Below are 25335 nucleotides of genomic sequence, written 5' to 3'. Positions count from 1 at the left end.
TGGGTTGTTATATGAAATCTTCTGATTTTTAAAAAATGTTTTATTTATTTTTGAGAGAGCACAAGCAGGGGAGGGACAGAGAGAGGGGGACAGAGGATCTGAAGTGGGCTCTGTGCTGACAGCAGCGAGTCCAGTGTGGGGCTTGAACTCACAAACCGCGAGATCATGACCTGAACTGAAGTCAGATGCTCAACCGACTGAGTCACCCAGGTGCCCCTGAAATCTTCTGATTTTGAATGTTGACATCTAAGTAAAAATTAAGCAAACATACGAAGTACTGTGTAGACCAACATTGTAAGGACCAAGCAAAACAGGTCTGTAAATGAGATTTGATTTGCACAGATTCATGTGTGCTTACATCTTAATAACTGTATTAGTTTGGGTAGGCTGCTGTAACAAAGAAACCCGGTGGCCAAGAGAACAGAGATGTTTATTTCTTATGTGACAGTTCCAATGTGAATGGACCAGGTGGCTGGACATTGTTGCTCTTCGTAATCTTTCAGGTACTTCCCAAGTTGTTGTTGCACCATCCCCAAGTAGAGTGTTCATCTTCATGGTTAAAGTTGGATCATTACATCTGAATTCCAGTCCTCAGAGAAAGAGAAAGAGAACACAGATGAAGTATCTATCCATATATTCATAAAAACTCTTACTGTTTTTTTTTTTAAATTTTTTCTGGCATACTTCCTTATTAATTTTTATCCTTATAGACTTTTGAGCCTGGCATGATGGATTATTAGTCCTATTTAACAGATAGAAAAATGAGGTGTAAGTAAGTTGTAACTTACCCAGGATCACAAAGAGAATTAGTGGCAGGACTAGAATCTACCTTGACTCCCTTTTAATAATAAAATGTCTTTGAAATGCATATGTAATACATATTTAAATAACAGTTTATTTGAATTCCTGTTATTAAAGTTCAGTCACTTACTGAAGCATGAAAACAGATGGCAATGTATATTTTTCCTCCTGGATACGTTATCATATCCCTCTTCCGAAGTATCATTCTTGTTGGCTCTTGACATCACATGGAGAATCCACAAAAGCCAACGGCCCCTCAAATATTTTGTAAGATGATTTTGCTCTGGTAGTACCAGAATATTCTTTTGTCTTAAATGTTACAGTTTAATTGTGTGCAGGAACATTGATTCCTTATAGCATGGTGTTTACATGTGGCTAGAGCTCTCAGCCTCATTCAATTTGTTTCTGAGAAAACTATTAGAGAGTGTCATGGCCAGAATTGCTGTCATTAGTCAAGTCACTTTTCTAGGTCTGGGTAACCACAACTGTGCACAGATAAGTGAAATTTCATTTGACAGTTTTGGGGGCATTTCACTAATACAGATCAGACAAAGCCACAGAATTTCCAGATACTTTCCAGATACTGTCTTTTGTTTTTACTCAGGCCTTTGAATGAAACATTTAAATAGTGGATTTGGAGTTCTAGAAAATGAAACATTGTAAGGATGTGGAATTCTCCTCTGGCTTTTATTAGAAAAAGGAAAAGAAGGCTTGACCATTTAATTGTGGCTGCTCTGATGAAGAATGGGCAGAACAATGAAGCAGTGATGTGTTGACAATGCCTTGGATATACACAATAGAAAAGCCTTCTGTTTTGTTTTGTTTTGTTTTGCTTTTTGAAGGAGCGTCATGTTCTGGTTGGTGGAGCCCAGGATTATAATGCCCATATACCAGGATTCTAGTTGCAATGTTTCTGCCACTGATTCTCAGCATTGACTTTGGAAATAGCTTTCGGTTGCTTCAGGCAACAGATAATTTTTAAATGAGTGAGGGTGAGTGTGTTCTACCCCCCACATAGAGAACAGGATGGTGATATTGTTGCTTTTATGTAATTTAATTTATGTAATTAAAAAAATAATACATTTGACTTGTTTTCCGTTAGTCAATTTCCAGTAATGTAGGCACCAGTGTTAATATTTAATTAATTGTTGGATAATGCATCACATACTTCTGCAGTTGAATCATTTAAAGAAATATATTTAAAAGTCTATGTCATATTTATTGAGGGAAGAATTTGGCATATTAAATAATGGCCCAAATGATCTGGAAATATAGGTGGATATAAAGATAGCACCACCAGTACAGTCGCTGTTACCTTCATCACCAATATTAGGCTGTTGTGAAGGTTAAATGAAATGATGTTCTCCTTTTTGTGTGAACCCTTTTCAGTATATTCCAGTATATTCCTATGCCACATAGCCATTGGGTAAGGATATGAGAAACATTAAGGAATGCATGGGAAGCTTGTCCCAAGCTGAAAACACATACTTTCTTTGATGTATCCTAAAACCATACTGTTTTATGTTTTAGCTAGCTTCTTCCTGTTTATGGTGTATTTTTTCTGACTTTATAAATAATTCTGTCTTATATATGGTATAATTATGACTCATATTTCCTCTTATGAGAACTGAACATTAATCTTTTTTAATTTTAATATTTATTAATTTTTGAGAAGCAGAGACACAGAGCGCCAGCAGGGGAAGGGGGCAGAGAGAGAGAGGGAGACACAGAATCTGAAGCAGGCTCCAGGCTCCGAGCTGTCGGCACTGAATCTGATGAGATCACAAACCGTGAGATCGTGACCTGAGCCGAAGTCGGACGCTTAACCAACTGAGACTCCCAGGCGCCCCAAGCATTAATCTTAACTAGACTGGATTCCCTCAGACCTACCTGTCTCATGTTAACTGTTCTGCTTATCCATGAGGCATTGATGCACATTCATCTTTTGAAGTTACAGTTGAACAACTGTTTTGAGTATTGTATTACAAATGGATCTGGTTCTGCACAACCAGTAGACTCATCTGTTTTGGTAACTATGTCTAAACTCCAGTAATTAGGAGTAATTTCTTACTGGGTTATAATAATGAAAGCAAGTTTCAGACTTCATTCCACTGCATATAAAGATGTTTATTAGAGAAGGTACGAAATAACCCTATATAACCTGTTCTTTGAGCTCTGTGAATTCTCAACAGTCTTTCAGGTGCTCTCTAGGTGCACATTACAGGTGCCAGGTTTAATGCCATATTCTAAATGCTCACTCGGTTTTTACTTTTTGACAATCATTTGAGATTTATAGACAAATTGCGAAGATAATACAACGTTTTCATATACCTCTTACCTGATTTCTGCTCTTTTTTTTTTTTTTTTTTTTATGTTTTTATTAATTTATTTTTGAGACAGAGAAAGAGCATGAGCAGGGGAGGGACAGAGAGAGAGGGAGACACAGAATCTGAAGCAGGCTCCAGGCTCCAGCTCTCCAGCTGACAGCACGGAGCCAGACACGGGGCTCGAACTCATGGAGTGTGAGATCATGACCTGAGCTGAAGTCAGACGCTCAACCCACTGAGCCACCCAGGCGCCCCTCTGCTCTTGTTAACTTTCTACATTACCATGATTTATCAAAACTAAGAAATCAATATTATTATTATCAGTATTAACTATACTCCAGACTTTTTTCCATTAATATCCTTTTTCAGTTCTAGAATCCAATCTAGAATATCACATTGCATTTAGTCATTAGACTTTTGTACCAGGGTCATGAAAAAGATCAGTTTATACATCTTAAACACCACTAATTTTAACCAATGAATATTTGTCTCTAGTATCTACAACACCTGTGATCAAAACCACCAGTATCAGTTGGAAAGAGATAGCCAGCTGCCTCTGGGAGTGTGGTTCTTTTGAGTAAATATCAGCTGACCACCAGTATAGTGTGTAGTTCCAGTTAGGGTAGGAGACAAAAACTAACACACACATGCATTTCATATTGCTCTGCTATGGTATTTGAAAATAAATTCCAGGTAATCTAACACTTGGGCTATATTGAAGTTCTGTTTAAGTTAAGTGTATGCTATAGATTATTGATGAAAGGAGATCCTTAGTCCTTTTTAAAAATTTATAACATTTTCTACCCTAATTATAAAAAAATAGTACTTTTATTCACTTGTCAGACATACAGAAAATATAGAAAAGCATACAAAGTAAACATTCACATAATTCCTGTCATACTGATTTTCTTGGCTTAAATGTTAATTTTTCCCTTAAATCTAATTACCTCTGTGACCTCCAGAAACAAAGAAATACTTTAGTCTGAATCTGTATCCATCTTTCTCTGACTTAGTGTTTCAGAGAAGCTTTAGCCTTTTTGCCATCAGGAGTGGACTGGACTCAAGAATTGAGGGGCAAGGAGACGAAGTGTTTCCTAGCATAAATTACTACTTTTAAGTAGAGTTCATTTTGGAATTTTACACTTCTGTGTTTTCAAGAAGTATAAAGATGTGCAAATGTTCCTCAGAACATAAACTAACATGCTAATGTCATAGCTGAATAAAAGCTGCCAATGCTCTTTTCTGTTTATTTTGAATTATTATTATTATTTTTTTGTACAGTTGTTGAGTTACTGATACGGAATTGTGGAAGAAATTGATGACAGTGGCTTTGCATGTCTGTTGTACTGATAAACCTGCGAAGGTAGAATAGGGTACGGGGGAAAGTCAGGTTCACACAATGGGGGCATTTCGTCTTGACTCCACACCACCTTCTCAAGTTTAAGATTGGGCATGGATATGTCATGTAGCCTCTCCCTGCCTTGTTTCCTCACCTGTAGCACAGGGATGGTGATGAATGCCTCAGAGGTCCAAAGGTTACATTAACTCAGATGACGTGTGTAAAACACTGAAATACATGGTAGCTATTATTAATATTCAATGTATTTCCTTTTTTTTCCTTTTTAATTTATAAATTGAATCAGTTCCAGGCGTGAGGCAGGCACATGTTGAGTTTTCCTCTGTGTGCTAAGATCTGGACATGGTGTTAGGGACATTGAGAAATGACATGTCTGGGTTCTCAGGCACTGCACAGAGTAGTAGTGGAGACAGATGCCAACACCATGGGACGCGGTGGGACAGGCATTGTGGGAAGACTGGTGAGGAGTGAGCCACCCAGGCCTGTCTGGGAGAGGCAGAGATACAGGGAGGACACCCAGGCAGACAAGAAGGCAGTAGGCACTGAGCTAAGGCTGGGTTTTAAGTTATTGGGCAAGGGTGGTGCATGGCACAGAGGAATTAAGGATCCTACGGCTAATTTTCTCCCTACAGCCTCTTACCGTGAACTCTTTAAAGGAGTTCTCTGCAGTCATGCGCAGAAGCCTTTTGTAAAGCAAGCTACCACCACATGGGTCTTATAAATTTGGTTTCAGTATCCCCTGTCCCATCTAGGTGCCTCTGTGTATTTTTTAAACATTACACTTAATTTTTTTTTCATATATTTTTGGATTATAAAAGGCCTATAACAACATTACAGAAAATTTTGAAAATAAAGAAGAGGGGAAAAAAAGGCCACAATTTGCTAGCTGTGTTAATACAGTGGATTTCATTCTTTGTTCATCTTATCCTTAATATATATAAAAATTATCTTCCTCCATTTCCTTTGTTATAGGGATAAAATTTGATTGACACAAACTTTAGAGGAAGTCTGAATTGTAAGCCTCATGCTCTGTATGTGGTGTTAAAGGAAAAAGGGTTACAGTAAGGATGGGTTACCCCACAGGATTCCCTGGGTGATGCTTTGAGGCAGAATTATGGGAAATTATGTGCCCCAGGCCTTTTTTTTTTTTTTTTTTTTTTTTTTTTTAAGCAATAGCTGCTTCCCCTAGTTACTGGTGATCTTGAAATTGTGGGGAGGTGTGGTTGGGGTGGTTCACAATGTTCATTACTTAGGACAGAACAATTTTCACAGATTTTTACCTTATATGCTTCTACTATTGATTACATAATATTTTCTTTTTTTTCTTTTTTTTGAGACTGAGAGAACGTGCGTATGCAAGTGGGGGAGGAGCAGAGGGAGAGAGACAGAGAGACAGAGAGAGAGAGAGAAAGAGAGAATCTTAAGCAAGTTCCACGCCCAGCGCAAAGCCCATCTTGGGGCTTGAACTCTCGAAACTGTGAGATCATGACCTGAATCGAAATCAAGAGTCAGTTTCTTAACCGACTGAGCCACTCAGGCGCTACTTGATTACCTGATATTTTCTATTTACTTACTTTTTATTTAACTGAAGGAAATTTATTTTAAAAGGTAGCTCTATACTATTATTACATGATTAAGAGAAGGTCACTCTAGCATTCATTACAATGAAAACAAATGAAAACAACATAATTAACTTCTAGGTGGATATGGATACTTGCCAGAGGCCCTAAACCAAATTTCTGCTCTTTGTTAAAATGGGAGATGAGCAGGTGTTGAAGATTTGTTGGTGGGATCCTATCATTAAACAGAGACTATTTCATTAGAACTATTGGAATAAGATTTTTATATTGTATGTGTGTAATTTACTTTGGAAGCGCTTCAACATAAACAGCATGATTCTTGGCTAATTTTCTCCTTACAGGCTGGTATCATTTCAGGCACCTTAATAAGGAATTAACACCTTCGGTATTGGATACTTAGAACTTCAAATATTGTTTTTCTGTTAATTTTTTAATTTTTTTAGAGAGAGAGCATGCGAGTTGGAAGAGAGGAGCAAAGGGGGGGGAGGGAGGGTGAGATAGAGAGAGAGAGATAGAGAGAGAGAGAGAGAGAGAATCTTAAGCAGGGTCCATGCTCATCATGGAGCCAACTCCCACAACCCCTGAGAGTTGATCTGAGCTAAAATCAAGAGTTGGATGCCTAAGCGACCGAGCCACTAAGGTGCCCCAGAACTTCAAATATTGTTATAGAAATATATGCCAGAGGATTTACTTAGCTTAAAGGATGTTAGGAACAATTTTTTATCTGTGACATGATTGCGAATTGTGTGAATGAACTGTGGGAAGCCCAGGAGGGCTCATTCTGCCATCTAGGTTTTCTGGTGTCTCTCTGGGAGTGTCTTTCATCTTAGGTGGTAATAGGAAGTGCCTTAAGAAAGTGGGACTTCCTTGAGCTACAAAACAGGTTTGGTGCCTGCTTGCTAAAGTACTTTTGGCTGAATTTAGTTTATGACTTGATTTCATAATGTACTACCCCGTAGCGAGGTATATGAGGAATGAGATATATGGCTTATACCTAGCTTGACAGGTCCTTCCTAAATGATGTAGACCCTTCCTGAACAGGTCAGCTTGCAGTATCTTTCTTCCTCTAATTCAGTGTGATTGAATGCCTTGTCTATGACCAATCAACACGTCCTGAATTTTTGGACAATATAGCCCAAGGGAAATCTTTGTTTGCATAACTCTGGCTTGTTTTCTAGCAGTCTTGGGTAGATCAGTATTTTTCAAATTATCTGTGGAGAAGGTCAGGTTTTTTTTTTTTAATTTTAATTTCCAATGCATTGTGGACTGGTACTCTGAATTACTAGAAAAATAAAATAGTGACTGTGCATACAAAATAGAAGTGTAGACTTTTTAAAATTAGGTTTAACAGATAACATGACATTTCAATAAATAACAAACCTAACATAGGAAAGAAGAGAAAAACTGTGACAATGATAATTATGAAAATTACACAGATTTCTTGAAAATGTGTATATGTGTAGGCAGTTACTTTAGAGAATTGTTATTGCATTCATACCTTTCTTGACCTGCAGTTGTAACTAAACAGGTAGTTATAAGTGAAGTAGTGATCTCCATATGCACACTTTGAATATAAACTGTGTGTATATCAGTATTTATAGTTTCTAATTCTCCAAATGGGCTTGCTTCTTGCTTGTGGATGTATCCAATATAGGTTGAACTGCTGACATGCTACTCACAATGCATGTCTACCCAAAATGTTTAAGGTTTTGTTTTAATAACACTCACAGCAAAGAAGCCAGGCTCACAGAAGATATGTTTACAAGAATGGAAAAAGTATTTTTATAAATCAGTTTCTGCAAGCTCAGGATATTCATTTCAAACTTTTATCCAAAGTAAAGCAAGTAAGGCTACTATTTTCACATTAATCTTCTGTCCTTTGTCAGTAATCAATTTCAACAATTTTGTAGTAAATCACTTGCTTCTTGAAGAAAGATGGACACCTATTCAATGTTATTCATGACTAAAATACATACACATTTTTTTAGGCTTAAGGAATAAGGGTCTAAAGAATAAGGGTTACTTAATAACAGTGGAGTAGATTGTCTTATGGCTTTTTGTTTTCTTTGTCTGAAATAGTGTATGAGTAGTATATTAAAAAGTAAAACCAGCTGAAGAGTTAAGTCTTTTTTACATAGATAACAGAGGTAAAATATTGAAGGAAAGTTATAAAATGGTGACCCCCAAACTTGATTTATTTGGTCCACTATAGTTTTTAAAAAATTGGTGTGTCATATGAAAAAAAATCTAGTTTTCTAGTATATCTTTATTAAAAAAATTTTTTTTAACGTTTATTTATTTTTGAGACAAAGAGAGAGACAGAGCATGAATGGGGAGGGTCAGAGAGAGAGGGAGACAAAGAATCTGAAACAGGCTCCAGGCTCCGAGCTGTCAGCACAGAGCCTGGGGTGGGGCTCGAACTCACGGACTGCGAGATCATGACCTGAGCCAAAGTCGGACACTTACCCAACAGAGCCACCCAGGCACCCCTCTCTATATCTTTAAAAAACCCTAATATTTGGCCCCTTGTGGGGCCTGCATCTCTAGGTGACCTCAGTCAGTGCAAGGTCTCCACAGTCCCCACCTTTCACACAGGGTGCATATAGCTGCTTCATTAATTTTCCTTACCTGCCCACCCACTGTGGACATTGGAGTTTGTCACCTCCGGTCCAGAGTAATGTCTGAGTGTCTAGGGAGCAGGCTGTGTTGAGAGTCACCATCTAGGGAGCAGGCTGTGTTGAGGGTCACCATCTAAAAGAGAATCCATCAGGTTGTCCCACTAGTGATGTCATACTCCTGTTGCCTTGATTCTCAGACCTTGCTCTGAATGGTTGCTGTTCTCTTTACCTTGTCTTCTACCTAACTCTGCCCCTGCTTTCCTATTAGCCTTTCTAGAAACCTCTATCTATCAACCTCTATCTGCTTGCCTCTTACGGCTCTGTCCTTTGGATTACACATTTTTTTCTCATGTAGTGCTAACCTTACAATATCTCTGGTTTTGCCTTTGTATATCCCTTATTCTGGAATATTCTTGATAGCACTGTTTGTTTCCTTAACTGCACTTACCATACTTTGTAAACATATACTTATTTATATGCTTACTTATTTAATCCAAAACTGTATGCTCTATGATGGACCATCTCTGCTTTGTTCACCACTGAATTCTTTTTTTTTTAATTTTTAAAAATAGTTATTTGTTTCTTAAGACACACACACACACACACACACACACACACACACACACACACACACACAGAATGTGAGCAGGACAGGTGCAGAGACAGAGGGACACACAGAATCTCAAGCAGGCTCCAGGCTCTGAGCTGTTAGCACAGATCCTAACATGGGGCTTGAACTCATGGACTGTGAGATCATGACCCGAGCTGAAGTCGGACACTTAACCGACTGAGCCACCCAGGTGCCCCATGTTCTCCACTGACTTCTTAACCCCTACTACCATGTGTGGCGTACCTAGGACATTGTCATAGTTGATGGCTGGATGAAATGAAGGTGTTGGCGCAGTAGGCTTGAGGGTGGGTGGTGGAATTGATTTGCACCCATGCAGTGTGCAGTCACCAGTGAATCCTGATTTAGAGCTATTTGAATTATTTGAATGATTGAATTATTTCAGAAAATGAATGGAAATATTGATTGATGGTTTAGAAGTATATTAATTATTTTTTTGGCGCTCATGATTTCACATTTAGGAATGTGATATTTTATACTTCCAAAAATAATTTATTTACTGTATTTTACATTATTATCAATCAGATTTAAGTGTCTAATTTTTAGAGATTTTCAAGAAGGTAGGTCCTCACTACTGATGGCTTGTGGTTGTAATTCTGAGGGGAGAAAAGAGTCACCATTAAATTAGCTTCATACTAATTAAAACTGCAGGCTACACAATAATTAGAACTGTTTGTCCATAAGGTCTTTTGGGCTTTTGATCATACCATTAAAAAAATAGATGGTTAAGTAAAAAAAAAAATATGATAATCCTTATATTTGTGGAAAATAACTACTGGAATTCTTCTTTAGTGTTGAGAGCTGGAGGATTTTTTTGTTTTGTTTTGTTTTGTTTTTTCAAATTATGAAGTATAGCAATTTAGGGAATCATTTTAAAGAAAATCTTATAGTCCTACTAAACCATTTTTATTCTTGACCCGGAAGCTTATTTAAACATTTAATAAGTTATTTTTTGTCCTAATTATGGTAGAAATACCTTTCACAGAGTGATAATTGTGATTGTTTGAAAGCTCAAGATTAAAATATTCATAAAAAGAAATCCTATAGGGAATGATGGAGTTCTCTTCAGGGAGGAGCAAAATGGAGGGGAAGGAAAGAAACAAGAGTCATCATCCCCCACTAAGATGCCACTGGGGGATGAGGGGATGGAGGGCAAAGAGGCAGAGTGGGGACAGTTGGTCTGACAGGCACATTCTGGGATAATTTGCATATTCTCAGAAATAGTAGTGGGAGGTTGGGATGAAGGAATTAAATCTGCTGAAGAACCAAAATACTGTTCTTTCTTATTATACCCCCACCTACTCATCCTACACACATCCCTCTGTACACACTGATGCTTTTTTATAATCCATGCATGTTGAAAGTCAAACATTTGATGTGCACCAGCTGCAGTGAGAACCCAGTAGGTTTCTTCTGCAGGCTCTTCGATTGTAATCTTGAAAAAAAAGTTTACTGGTTTGGTTTTCTAATTTATATTTTAGTTGCACCACTGGGAAGGGTGGAAATATTTGGCTTGTTTGTCTCGAATACACCCAGAGATTGATGGACTCAAGCTTCTCTGTTTGACACAGGTGGCTTATTAACTGTCTTTTCTCCTCTCTGCAGTCGGAGTACAGGAGTAGAAAACAGGTTAGAAGAAGTAGGTCATGAGAGTTAACTGAAGAAAAGTAAAGTAACATATTTATGTCTCTTTCCATCTTTCAGAAAGCAGTACACTTCTAGACAGTTGCAGAAAGGTAAAAATACTTGTTTAAAGTAGTCTGTTTTTTTTTTCTCTTAATACCTATTGTATAAATGACGTAAGCTAACAATATTTAACAAACACTAGCCAATTACAAAATTTCCCAGGCCCGTTTAAAACAATGGACCTAGGTTTCCAGAGCATATTGGAGTCAAAGAGAAATGTTAATGTCAGAGAAGAATAGCTGGACAGAGATTTTGGTCAACTGCTCTTAAACCTTCTGTCCATTGCCTGGTGGTAGAAGGAATTTGTTAACTTTTCTTGCCTGTAGCTCCACTAGGGAAAGAAGACTCCCTGTGGGGTGAATGTCCTTTCTCTTAATTATGACTCTTTAGTTAGGTATAGTGTTTAGGTAAGTTTTAGAGTTGGTTATTTGGAATTCAAAATGCATTTTTCCATAGAAATAAAGTTTTAATTCAGTGATAGGGGTGCATGGTAACAGTGAAAGAGCCCTGGACCCAGAATCCGATTTGGAATTAGATGTTGCATTTTGTCTAAGCCAGGGTTTCTCAACCTTGCCATTATTGACATTTTAGACCTGTTTTTTTGTCCTGCAGGATTGTCCTGTATTTCATTGTAAGAGATGTAACAGCATTTCTGACCTCTGACCTGGTTGCCAGTAGCAGTCATCCAGTCATGACAATGAGAAATGTTCCCTGGGAGGCAAAATTGTCCCTGGTGGAGAATCCCTGCTCTAAATGTATGATGTCTAAGACCTTGGACATATTATCTAACAGTCCTCAGCCTGTTTTTCTGTCTATAAGTTAGGTACTACTTACTTCAAAAAAGTTAATGAATTGTCTTTAATTTGTAGTCTACATGTGTCTTTATTAATATATGTGTGTATATATATTACTTATATATAATATATATGTATATTAATTATATATAATTATTTCTGGAGTAAAACCTGATGGGTCATGATATATTGTTCTTTAAAAGAATTTTTGTATTAGATTTTCTAATATTATATTTAAAATTTTTTATACATAGAGTCATTCATAAGTAAGTTTGACCTATGTTAGTATTTCTTCAAATATGGTCCATATGCCAGTACCAAGTACTGGGAGAATGTAATCTACTCTTAGGTAGTATGCAGATAAATATTTCAAAAATTGTAATATATATGTAATTATTCAATTAATTTTGACAAGTGATACTGTTTTTCATTCTTGACAGTGATAAAAATTTATCTTTTACAGTAGCCAGTCAATTTAAATGAACATTAATAATATTTATATGTACTATTGGTGGTTTCTGGATATGTTAAAAATTGTGAAGATGGTTTGAGGCACATAGGCCTTTAAAGTTGTGTGTGTGTGTGTGTGTGTGTGTGTGTGTGTATTTGCTAGATAAATGGGTGGAGGTGAGTAGGAGAGATATCTATCTATCTATCTATCTATCTATATCTAGTTTGTTTTCCATATTCTGTGAGCCTCATTAATGTTCTGAAGCTTTTCACATAAGGGTTATCAGTTCTTCAAAGGCTTGGTGGAATTTACCTTTAAAGCTATCTGGGCCCATTTTATTTTAGAGTTGTTTTCTGTTGTTTTTGTTTTGTTTTATTTAGTTTTTAATTTTAATTCCAGTATAGTTAGCATACAGTTTTATATTAATTTCAGGTATACAATATAGTGATTAAACCATTCTATACATTACTACTCAGTGCCCATCATGATAAAGTGTACTCTTTAATCCTCATCACCTATTTCACCCATCCCTCCACCCACCCCCCTCTGGTAACCATCAGTTTGTTCTCTATAGTCTAAGAGTCTGTTTCATAGTTTGCCCCCTCCCCTTTTTTCTCCGTTGCTAATTTGTTTTGTTTCTTAAATTCTACATGAGTAAAATCATCTCATATTTGTCTTTCTCTGACTGACTTATTCACTTACCATTATACTGTCTAGCTCCATCCATGTTGTTGTAAATGGCAAGATTTCATTCTTTTTCCTGGCTGAATAATAGTCCATTGTGTGTATATACCACATCTTCTTTATCCATTCATTGATCAGTGGACACTTGGGCTACTTCCATAATTTGGCTATTGTAAATAATGCTGCAGTAAACATAAGGTGCATGTATCCTTTTGTGTTTTTGTATTTTTTTGGGTAAATACCCCCGTAGTACGATTATTAGATCATAGGGTAGTTCTATTTTTAACTTTTATTTATTTATTTATTTATTTATTTATTTATTTATTTATTTAATTTTTTTTTTTTTAACGTTTATTTATTTTTGAGACAGAGAGAGGCAGAGCATGAATGGGGGAGGGGCTGAGAGAGGGAGACACAGAATCGGAAGCAGGTTCCAGGCTCCGAGCCGTCAGCCCAGAGCCCAACGCGGGGCTCGAACTCACGGACCGCGAGATCGTGACCTGAGTTGAAGTCGGAGGCTTAACCAACCGAGCCACCCAGGCGCCCCTATTTTTAACTTTTTGAGGAACCTCCCTACTGTTTTCCACAGTTGCTGCACCAGTTTGCATTCCCATCAACAGTACACAGGGGTTCCTTTTGCTACACATGTTGCCAATACATGTTGTTTCTTCTGTTTTTGGTTTTAGCCATTCTGACAGATGTGAGGTGATATCTCATTGTGGTTTTGATTTAAATTTCCCTGATGATGAGTGATGTTGAGCATCTTTTCATGTGTCTGTGGCCATCTGTATGTCTTCTTTGGAGAAATGTCTGTTCATATCTTCTGACCATTTTTAATTGGATTAGTTGTATTTTGGGTGTTGAGTTGTACACATTCTTTATATACATTAGTACCAACCTTTATCGGATATGTCATTTGCAAATATCTCCCATTCTGTAGGTTGCCTTTTAGTTTTGTTGATTGTTTCCTTTGCTGTGCAGAAGCTTTTTACTTTGATGCAGTCCCAGTAGTTTATTTTTGCCTTTATTTCCATTGCCCTAGGAGATAAATCTAGAAATATGTTGCTGTGTGGCCAATGTCAGAGAAATCACTGCATGGGCTCTCTTCTAAGATTTTTATGGCTTCAGGTCTCACATTTAGGTCGTTAATCCATTTTGAGTTCATTTTTATATATGGTGTAAGAAAGCGGTCCAGTTTCATTCTTTTGCACGTAGCTGTCCATTTTCCCAACACCATTTACTGAAGAGACTGTCTTTTTCCTGTTGTATATTCTATCCTCCTTTGTGGAAGATTAATTGACCATATAAATGTGGGTTTATGTCTGCGTTTTCTATTCTTTTACATTGATCTATATGTCTATTTTTATGCCAGTACTATACTGCTTTGATTACTACAGCTTTGTCATATAACTTGAAGTCTGGAATTGTGATACTTCCTGTTTTTGTTTTTTTTTTCAAGATTACTTTGGCTATTTGAGGCCTTTTGTGTTTTCATACATATTTTAAGTTTCTTTGTTCTAGTTCTGGGAAAAATGCCGTTGGTATTTTGATAGGGATTGCTTCAAATCTATAGATTGCTTTGAGTATTATAGATATTTTAACAATATTTTTTCTTCCAACCCGTGAGCATGGAATATCTTTCCATTTTTTTGTGTCACCTTGAATTCCTATCATCAGTGTTTTATAGTTTTGAAAGTATAGGTCTTTCACCTTTTTGGTTAAGTTTATTCCTAGGTATTTTATTATTTTTGGTGCAGTCATAAATGGGATTATTTGTTTTTAAAATGGTTTTTATAGTTTCTCATGTAATTATTGTTCTGTGTAGTGTTTTCACCTCTTTTTGGTCTTATTTTGACCTTGAAAACTTGCTTTATTTATTTATTTATTTATTTATTTATTTAAATTTTAGAGAGCAAGAAAACATGAGCAGGCTCCATGCTCAATGTGGAGCCCAGTGTGAGGCTCCATCTCATGACTCTGGGATCATCACTTGGGCTGAAATCAATATTGGACATCCAACTCACTGAGCTAACCAGGCATCTCTTGAATGCTTCTTTTAAAGTATACACCAGTTCATGTTACACATTTACTCCTAACTGTACTTGAGCAAGCCGAATACACTCCAGTTCCCTTTCCCTTTGATCCACATGGCTCCATTCTTTCTCTGACCACAGCTTTGAAAGTTGTTCCTCCTTCCTTGTCTCCCTCTGACAACCATCTTTGTTCTTCGTGGCGTGTATTACCATATGACATGCTATGTGTTTACTTTTGTCTGTCCTTCGATTCTAACCCCCAAAGGAAAGCTCCACAACAGAGGGACTTCACCTGTTTGATTGTGATAGCCCTAGTACTTGGCATATAGAAAGGCTTCAGTAAATATTCATTGAATGATTTGATATATTTATATTTTCCTAGAAAGTTATCCACTTGGTTTAGAGTTTCAAATTTATTGTCATAAATGTATTATTCTCTTAATACCGTTTTAGCAGCTGTGTCCTCTTTCTCATCTGTAACACTGTTTATTTGTGTTTTCCTTCTTTTTAAAAATGAGTGTGGCCTCTGATTTGTCTCCTCTCTTGGTCCTTTCACAGTATCATCTTTTGGTTTATTCATCAAGTTAGTTTCTTTGTTTTCTCTTTCATTAATTGCTGTTTTTATCCTTATTAATTCTTTCTGCTGTCTTAGTGTTTAAAAATTATTTTTTAAAGTTTTTTTTTAAACTATAAAGTCTGGTTAATACAGTATTTTACTCTTATTATTGTGGGTCAGCCCTTGAAGGCTATTTGAGGCCCCATGTAGCCAAATAATACACAAGAATGTCTAGAGTTGGCCATTCATCAAGTAGGAAGCCAATTCAGTGGGAAGAGTAGCTTTGGAGTTTCACAGGTACAGGAAGAACTCTGTTGGGTGTTCACACATTTCCTAGGTTTGTCATCTTGAGTCACTTGCTTAATTTTTCTGAGCTCAGTGGATAAACATGTGGGTAGTAATAATGGTTGTAAAGCTTTAAACATGGTTTCTGAACATGGAAGGCATGTTCAAAAAGTCCTTCCCTCCTGTCTTAGTGCGTGATATATAAGGTTTGGTCATACATGCTCTGTTCTAAAGAACTCACGAGTAAACCAATAAGTCAAGTCGAATAAAAGAGATACGTCAGAAGAACAGATGGGAGGGGACTTGAATTCTTGTGAGGGTGAGGGCTGGTGTGGAGGAAGAAGGGGAGAATTACACTAGAGATGGAAGTATAACATGATGTAGAATGTAACTTAATGGAGAGGTTTGTGGGCCTCTGGGCTGGCATGGACCTGGTAAGTATTTCTCTAAAGCCCGTAGCCTTTGCCCAGTGGATAAAGGAGAGAAGGGAGGGTTAACTGTTGTGATGGGCACGTGAGACAACTTGCCAGGTGTCTCTGACTCAGAGGGACCGAGAGGGGAATTAGTCAGGTGGAGGCATCTAGCAGGTGAGCCCAGGAGAGTATGTACTGCATCTCTATGATTGAAGGTTGGGTGTACCAGAGTCCTGGCACCACTGGTTAGCCAGGCATTCATTGCATGCCTTTGCCATTTGTGAATAAAGCAAGTATGGGATGCTCCCAAATTAGAAGCATCTATGATTATTTTAACAGTGGCAGTTGCTGAGTTGATGGCTCTGACACAGAAGGCTCACAAACAGCAGAGCAAAGCTGGTGGTGGGAAAGGTACTTAAATTTTTTTTTTTTGGTAGGGGCGCCTGAGCAGCTCAATTGGTTAGGTGTCTGACTCTTGATCGTGGCTCAGGTCATGATCTCTGGTATGTGGGATCGAGCCCTGCGTCCGTTTCTGAGCTGACAGCTCAGAGCCTGCTTGGGATTCTTTGTCTCCCTCTCTCTGTCCCTCCCCTGCTCACATTCTCCCTCTGAAAATAAATAAAGAAAAAGTTAAAAATTTTGGTATAATTTAATAAACAACTTTTTTTAATGTTTATTTTTGAGACACACACACAAGTGCAAGTGGGGGAGGGGCAGAGAGAGAGAGAGAGAGAGAGAGAGAGAGAGAGAGAGAGGAGACACAGAATCTGAAGCAGGCTCCAGGATCTGAGCTGTCAGCACAGAGTCCGATACAGGGCTCGAATTCACGAACTGCGAGATCATGACCTGACCCAAAGTCAGGTGCTCAACTGACTGAGCCACCCAGGCGCCCCTAGACAACTTTTTAAACACTGCTGCTTATGTTGGAGTTTTTATTTGTTTGTTTGCCTTTCTGTATTTCTGAGGTGGGTAGAGCTGGCCTTCAGCAGAGTCTTAATAAATATCAGTTCCCTTCCATCTTCCTTCTTGTTTCCTTTCTCTTTACCTGAGTCTTCCAGGCTGTGTACTCAACTTGGCCTTTATAGGGAGACAGCACTCCCGCAACAGCAGAGTACCTGGCCGTTCCTTTTCCCCTCCCTCTGCTGCTGTTGGCAATCTGGGTGGAGGAATGCAAGGGTTCCTCCCTTGGGGTGGTGGAGATTACCTGTTGGCATCAGGGTAGTATGTTGTTTTTTCCTTGCCCTTGACTCCTCTTACCCTGTTGCTCAATGCTGCTCTTGACTGATTCTGAAAAGTATAATCTGCTTCTGTACAGACCACACTAATGCCCTTTGCACTGGGTGAGAGGCCATTTCTTTGGCCCCCCTTTCTACCCCTCCCCGTAGGGCAAGGAGTCCACAGGGCTAAGTGAATATGCCCACCTGGAGCCTGTGTCCTGCCTTCTGGAACACCATCTGGGCACTCTGGGTACATTTCCCTTCCCCAAAGCCCTAAGCCTGCTTCTGGGGACTGCTTGGGCCTCTTCATGGGGTTTCTTACTGAGGACACATAGGGAAGCCAGGGTGCAAACCCAAGGAGTGTTTAGAGGTACCTATTTGCAGGTAGTGTGAATGGAGTTTGATGAGCTGGCTTAAGTGCCCACAAGTATGCACAGATGAGGCCCCTTTGCTGGATGGAGCTGGGATAGATAGAGAAGGGTATCTTGTACCTCCAGACCCCCACATTTTGGTTTGAATTCTCAGTTCCACCCTGACTTTTCAGGCCATTATGAGGATCAGAGTAGGAGAATAAAACATATTTATTAGTTAAATTTATAGCCTTTAAATATTTAGACATATGGAGGTCAGCTTCCATTTGTATACTTGCCCTGAACCTTGCAAATGTTAGCAGTAGACCTACAAAAGAGCATTGCCCCAGGCAGGCACTCTGCTGTCTATTGGTGTTGAGAGGATCAAGGCTGGGTGAAGAACATGCCTCTCCCACCAGACATCAGCTCCATTGGGCAGGAACCATCACTCCTACCGCTCACCATTGTTCCTTAGAACAATGCCTGGCACATGTTGAATGAAAGAAGGACTAGTCATGGGATCTGAGCAGCAGTGGAAGGGAGGGAATTATTCAGCAGGAGAGGGAAATACCGTTACTGACTACATTGGGGTACAATTATGTGTAATAGACTGATAGTCAGCTGTTCCAGGGTGCTCTCTGGTATCCATTTTTCTTTTGGATCATATGAAGTTTGAAAATTTTTGTATCATTTAGAGACCCTTGGTTATGTAAATTTGATAATATGTTCTTGTTTCACTTTGTATCTGTATCATATTTTTGAGGGAAAGGAGTTCTACCATAATTTCCTGATTCAGGTTTTCACCACAAATATCCATATAGGATGGTATGTAGTTCAATTAAGTTGGAAGAAAGAAGGAAAGAAAGAAAAAAAAAAGAAGGAAAGAAAGAAAGATAGAAAGAAAGAAGACATATAAACAAAACCCCAGACTACCATAAATTAAGCCAAAAAGGGGGAGATACATTATAAAAACCATTGTGATCGTTATTGATTATTGAGACTAAATTTTTAAACAAAATAGGAATGCTATATTTTCTGAAAAATTTTTCAAAGAAGTCCTAGCACTATTTTGAAAGCATTTTCAAAATAAATAAAACTACCAAGGATATCAAGATTCAGGTATATCAAGATTCAAGGCTAGTCCAGGTTTTCATAGTGAAGAATGCTGATCTCAGTGTGACTTGAGTCATTTGAGACCTTGATTAAGGTCGCTGGAAATCTAGCCCATTTGTGGATGTTGGGAGAGCGTGCTAGGAGAAAAGGTCAAGTGCGACTCATCCTGTGTCATGGTCTTCTTTGGGAACGTACAGTAGCTGGAGCTGAGGAAAACGTTATCTACTGATCTTGTTTCTGATTTTGGAAAACTATGCAATGACTCTTTCTCATGCTCAAGAGAAGTGTAAGCATTCATATTTTCAAACCAGAAGATATGTTTTCTTATATTCAATTAGAAGTAAGCCTAAGTCACTGAGTGTTTTGATCTATGATAGTACTTGTGGGTTTAGATATTGACAGGGTTTTTTTCGTGTTTATTTATTTATTTTGAAAAAGAGAGAGCAAGAGAGAGCAGGGGAGGGGCAGAGAGACAGGGAGACAGAGAATCCCAAGCAGACTCCATGCTGTCAGTGCAGAGCCTGACACAGGATTTGATCTCATGAACCGTGAGATCATGATCTGAGCTGAAATCGAGTTGGATGCTTAACTGAGCCACCCAGGCACCCCAGATTTTGAGAGTCTTTTACTTAAAGGAGTATTTAAAAAATCTAAAGCAGGAGAAACTCTGTGCTTTCATGAATATACGTACAAAACACATGGAGGAGTTAGCCTATTAGTGCTAATTTGAGAATTAGTAGTTTGTTCCCCAGAACATTCTCCTTTTGTCAGTTTTTGTACTTGTGACATCTCTTCCAACTCTTTAATATCATGCAAAATCTGAAAGGAGAGTTTCACAGAAAAGAAAACATTTTTAAAAATATTAGTCATCTTTTATAACTTATGATTTAAAAAAGTTATTTGGATATTTTAGGATTTTCACAAAAGAGACAGATAAAATGCATTTCTGCAGCTACTAGAAGATTATTGTTTTCACATGGAAATTCTGTGTATTATTTCTTTATTTTCTGAAAAGAACCGACTTCTGAACAAGGATTAAATTCGGTAGGTGGGTTCATTATATTATTATTATTATTTACGCTCATTTTATCTTTCTTCCTTATCCTTCTCCACCTTTGTATTCAAAAGAGAAAAACCTTCACTTTTGGAAATGGGTTAACCAAGACAATTAGGGCAGGAAAATTTAAGGATGATCTCACCGTCAGAGATTTGCTGTCCATCTATGGGCGTGGTGTCCCTCAATCAAAGTGTGCCTTGACCTTGGTGTCTGAAGTGTTGAATCCTGGATAGGTGACCGCCCTGTTGGCAGACAGGGTCTCAGACAAAAAGAAGTAGCACAAGGGAAGTATAGATGAGAAATAGAAATGTGGAGGGGATGCTGGTGTCCTTAAGTCCAGGATAGACTAGATTAAAATTATTCCCAAGTTCTGTTCCGAGACATTTTGTATGGGGTTAGAAAAATTCTGGCCATGTACTCAATTTTAATTAAAGCTGAGGTTTTTCAACTTTAAGGAAGTAAGTGGTAAAGTGGTAAAATAGTATTAATGGTTCTAGTTTTTTTCTTTCCTAAATATCTTTGTTTGGCAAAATAAAAAGTCAGTTACTCTATGTCAGCCTGCAAAATGTGTTTGAAGTTTTATTATCGTGTGAAATCCCAAGGCCTGCCATTCACTCTTCTAGTGGCAGCGCAATTATTTTTTTAGCTTTTGGTGGTTTTTTGTTTTTTGTTTTTTGTTTTTGTTTTTCCCTAGTGGTGTCAATTGCTCCTATGGAAATTGTTTGAAACGCTTATGTCTTTTAATGGTGGAGTGTTTGTACATATGTCTGTATATACACATGTGTGTTTTGTGTGTGTGTATTAAGGAGATCAGCCTACTGCAAATGCCAGTGTTGTCTTTAGGTCATATGGTGAGGAAGTGAGCTTTGAGCTTGCTTTATTTTGAGTTACATTAAGTTATATGCTATTTTTTCTTTTTCTAGAAGTTGATGTTCAGAGTTCTAGATCCTGGTCAAAAAAGTCGAGGAAAGGAGGTTCTGTAGTTCTTGAGAGTGTTTTTCACATGTATTATCTCATTTAATTCTTACAACAACTTGGAGTCGTAGAGATAGCATTATTCATTGGAGAATTTTAATTATGAGCAAGGGGTTTGCAGTCTCTCTCTTTTTTTCTTTTTTTGAAGAGGGACATTTTTAGGGATGGTTAAGGTTAGAAAAAAATATATAGTAGAACTTGAAATGAAATGAAATCCCAGACTCATTCCATCTGTTTTCATATGTTCGTAGAATAGAGTGGCAGTATAATGCACCAATGGGTTTTGTTATGACAAAGTCTGTTCTCTGAAAGGTCATGTAGCATAATCCTTAACTCAGAATGATAAAGAACAATGAAGTTAAAAAGAAAAAACAAAACAACAAACCCTGAGGAAGAGAACTTTCTGGAAGTCCTTGAGTTCTTTAGGGAGGTGTTAGTGGTTTGGTCAGTATTGACGTTTAGGGTAAAGTGCTTTCTGATTTAAAAAATGCATGCATTTTATTATGTTGTTGAGTCTAAGAGTGAAAAGCAAGCCCCAGAATTTAATGTAATATGAATATTGACAAATGAAAGACTCTAAATTTGCCTTTGAGAAGATTACTGGTAAAGATAAAAGATGTCTGGATTAAAAAAAATATATTTATTTATTTTTGGGAGAGTGCAAAGGGGTGAGGGGCAGAGAGAGAGGGACAGGAGATCTGAAGCAGTCTCTGTGCTGATAGGCTGACAGCAGTGAGCCTGATATGGGGCTTGAACTCATGAACCTCAAGATTATGACCTGAGCCGAAGTCAGACGCTCACCCAACTGAGCAACCCAGGTGCCCCTATCTGTAGATTCTAAGAATAAATGCAGCATCATTTTCCATGGTAAGCCCCTATCTAAATAGCTTATCTTGTAATGCATTCTCAAGTCTTTTCAGGGTCTTCTTGCTTTGATAAAATTTTTTAAAAATATTTTTTTAAGTTTATTTATTTATTTGAGAGAGACCGAGCACAAGTGGGGTAGGGGGCAGAGAGAGAGAGAGAGAGAGAGAGAGAGAGAGAGAGAATCCCAAGCAGGTTCCATGCTGTCAGCACACAGCCCAGTGCAGGGCTCGAACTCACGAAACCGTGAGATCATAACCTGAGCTGAAACCAAGAGTTGGACACTTAACCTGACTGAGCCACCCAGGCGCCCCTAAGGTCCTCTTGTTTTGAAACTGTTAAATGCATAAGGGATTACTTGCATTTATTTGTCAGATGTGTTTAAGTTCGTACGTGAGCATTGATGTAAAAAAATTCAGAATGTTTAAGCCTGGGGAAGGTACAGTGAAGCTAGTACTGTAGTCCTGCAGTCAGAATGAATTTAAGTTTTGTTTAAAAGCAGTTTGTCAGTACATCATAAGAACTTTAAATATATGACCTTTTCTTTATTTTTAAGCTTATTTATTTATTTTGGGGGGGGGAGGGGCAGAGAGAGAGAGAGGGCAAAAGAATCCCAAGCAGGATCTGTGCTGTGAGCACAAGTACAGAGCCCATCGCAGGGCTGGATCCCACAAACTGTGAGATCATGACCTGAGCCGAAATCAAGAGTTGGATGCTTAACCAACTGAGCCACCCAGGCACCCCAAATATATGACCTTTTAATTTTACTTTGAGATCCCTGTTCAAAGAGTAATCAGAAATCCATACAGACCTTTATGCCCAAAGATGTTCACCATAATATTATTCATAAAATGAAAATAAAAAGGACCTTTGGGCTATTCCAGCAAATGGGAATGGTTAGAAAAATTATGACACAGTCATGCAATATTTATCTAGTTTCTAAAGTGACACATGGTGAGAATTTTTGATTAAATGAGAAAACACTTCTGCTAGAATGTTAAGTGAAAAAAGACAGGTTGTAAGATTCATATGACTTCCAATTATTAGGAGTGACAGTAGCTCTTGAAGTTCCAAAATGTCTTGACTTTTCTGGTGAGTGGGTGCATTATTATTGCAGAATAGAGACCTTGTGATTCATTCAGTTAAGTCAACAATCATTCATATTCTGTCTACTCTGCCAGATATTGAGCTGGGCTCTGAGATACAAAGGTGAAATGCCTAAAATCTTTAGTATCTGGTTGCAAACTTAATATTTACTCATAAGTTGGGGCGCCTGGGTGGCGTAGTCTTTTAGGCGTCCAACTTCAGTTCAAGCCGTGATCTCTTGCAGTTCACGAGTTCGAGCTCCACGTCGGACTCTGTGCTGACAGCTTAGAGCCTGGAGCCTGCTTCAGATTCTGTGTCTCCCTCTCTGTCTGTTCCTCCCCTGCTCACGCTCTGTCTCTCTCTCAAAAATAAATAAACATTAAAAAAGTGAAAAAAAATTTACTCGTAACTGTTTACTAGTAAGCAGTGGAGTTCTAGTTAAATGTCACAGTGTGGAATTTGTTCCTGGGTGGAAGGCTTTGTTTGCTTTAGGAACCAGGGTGGGGCAATCAAGGTGCAGCAGAAAAAAAAAAAAAAAAAGGCCAGGAAAAACAACTTACTTTAGGAAATTTTAAGTGCACAGGTGGGTCTGAACATTTTTGGCACATATTTTGGGAGTAATCTATAGATCCTGGAATTGGGATTTAGGAGTAAAATTTTTCCCTATTTCTCCCTCTGCGAGGCTCCTAAAGACCTTCGGCCAGTCTGGTTTGTAAGTAGTCTGTACTATCAACCGAGAATGGGTCTTCTCCACTTAACTGAGAATTCCTTAAAGGCAGGTACACAGATTTATTTCTCTTTTAGTCCATTTCTCTCTAGCCTTTCATGGTGTCTGGCTAATGGTAGGCACTCAATAAATGGTTGGAAAAAATGACTTGCTGGTGTATTTATAGTTAACAACTGCTGTGATACAGAGTAGATGGATGGAGAAAATCCAGGTTAATATTTGAATAACATAAAAAAACATGACCTCCTCAATGTCAGTACTCTTCTGCAGTGAACATTTAAGAAGACTATTTACAGGACAGTGAGGTTATATAGTATTTTATACCTACTATCTCACAGGACTTAATAAACTTGAGACTAATTATAAAACAACCTAAGCTCCTTGGAAGAAAAGTGCTATGCATATCTGAATTGGAAATTTGATTATTTTTAACTTCAGTGGGAGTTCAACGGCAAAAGAAGAGTGAAAAGGGTTTAAGATTTGGAGGAAAACATGCTGTAAAAAGAATATGAGTGTGATAATTATAAAAAATGTTTCAGATTAGTCATACTGATAGAAGATAAACATGAGAATTCTATATATATATGCATATATAAATACATGTATTTTAAATACATGTGTTATATGGAAAAATTAATCAGTGTTTCTCGTATCAGCACCAGTGTATTGCACTTATGATTAATAAAAAGAAAAATTATTGAAAACATCAGTAAATATTCTCTCGGTCTTATGTTTCAAATACTGTACTGGTATCTGAGGCCGCCATGGCCCAAGGGTTTTCTATTTTTTTAGTGATACAGGACACACACACACACACACACACACACACACACACACAGAGTTAAAAAAAATATGTACAAGGACATACTATAGGAATTTCAGGCAGGTTTTTGTTTTTTATTTTTATTTTTTAAGCGGGTCTAAAATTAGTCCTTTCAATCTCTATATGTCGTTGGAAACTTGTGTGTAGTCAGGCATGGGGTTGAAAGCAGATAATTTTATAATTAAAGTTCCTTATATTGTAAATGCAAAGTCAGATATTTGGAAAGATAAAGGACATACATCTTCCTTTCCTGCTCTAAGACCATCAGTGGCACTTCTTGCCTGTAAAGTCCACAATTCTGTCTCTCTTTTTTTAAACATTTATAGTCTGTTTTTAATTTTATGCCCACTACTCAGCATTGTGAACCAGGCACTAGTCAAATTGACCTTCCCTTAATTTCTGCCTCTGTTTCTGCTAAGTATGATGCTAGCTGACGTGTGCCCTGTGCTAAGAATCTTACACATTGTGTCTCATAAAATCGTCATGGTGACTGAAAGATAGTTGCTCTTATTCTCCTTCAGATTCATTATTTTGTCCAAAGTCACACAGCTAGTGAGTGCCAGAGCCTTAATATAAAGCCAGCTTCTCTGACCAGAAGCCCATGCTTATGCTATTCTGTCTTTCCCTACTATTTAGATTGCCCTGCTGTCTCTCTGTCTGCATGTCTATATCCTACCCTTTTCTATAGGTGGTCTCTCCCTCCTTTGATGGCCCATCACTTTATATCTCTGTAGAGGTGTCCATTATCTTTACGGTGTATTATAGCATTTTTATGTTACATACGTCATCTTCCCCACGAGCTCATGAGCTCTCTGAGTATAGAGAATGACAGAGGTTGCATTCTTCGAGCTTTTACTGATCACCTACAAAGTGTCTGGTATCATGTTATTCCTTTCCATGCAATTATCTC

At 37.9% G+C, this 25335-nt stretch overlaps 1 protein-coding gene across 2 annotated transcripts in view; it reads left to right on the top strand.

The window, feature by feature from the left end:
• The window catches only part of HECW2 (HECT, C2 and WW domain containing E3 ubiquitin protein ligase 2), a 321506-nt gene that overhangs the window by 8189 nt on the left and 287982 nt on the right, over positions 1-25335 (top strand). Inside the window, exon 1 of one of the 2 annotated variants that reach the window (XM_007094709.3) lies at positions 2754-2830. The exons of the other annotated variant lie outside the window; for it this stretch is intronic. The gene's annotated coding sequence lies outside the window, so the exon portion shown is untranslated. Of the gene's footprint in view, positions 1-2753; positions 2831-25335 lie in introns of those variants that run through there. 2 annotated transcript variants of the gene reach the window in all.

The sequence above is a fragment of the Panthera tigris genome, chromosome C1 (assembly GCF_018350195.1).
Source record: "Panthera tigris isolate Pti1 chromosome C1, P.tigris_Pti1_mat1.1, whole genome shotgun sequence".
Lineage (NCBI taxonomy): Eukaryota > Metazoa > Chordata > Mammalia > Carnivora > Felidae > Panthera > Panthera tigris.
This window is presented reverse-complemented; position numbering and strand designations above follow the sequence as displayed.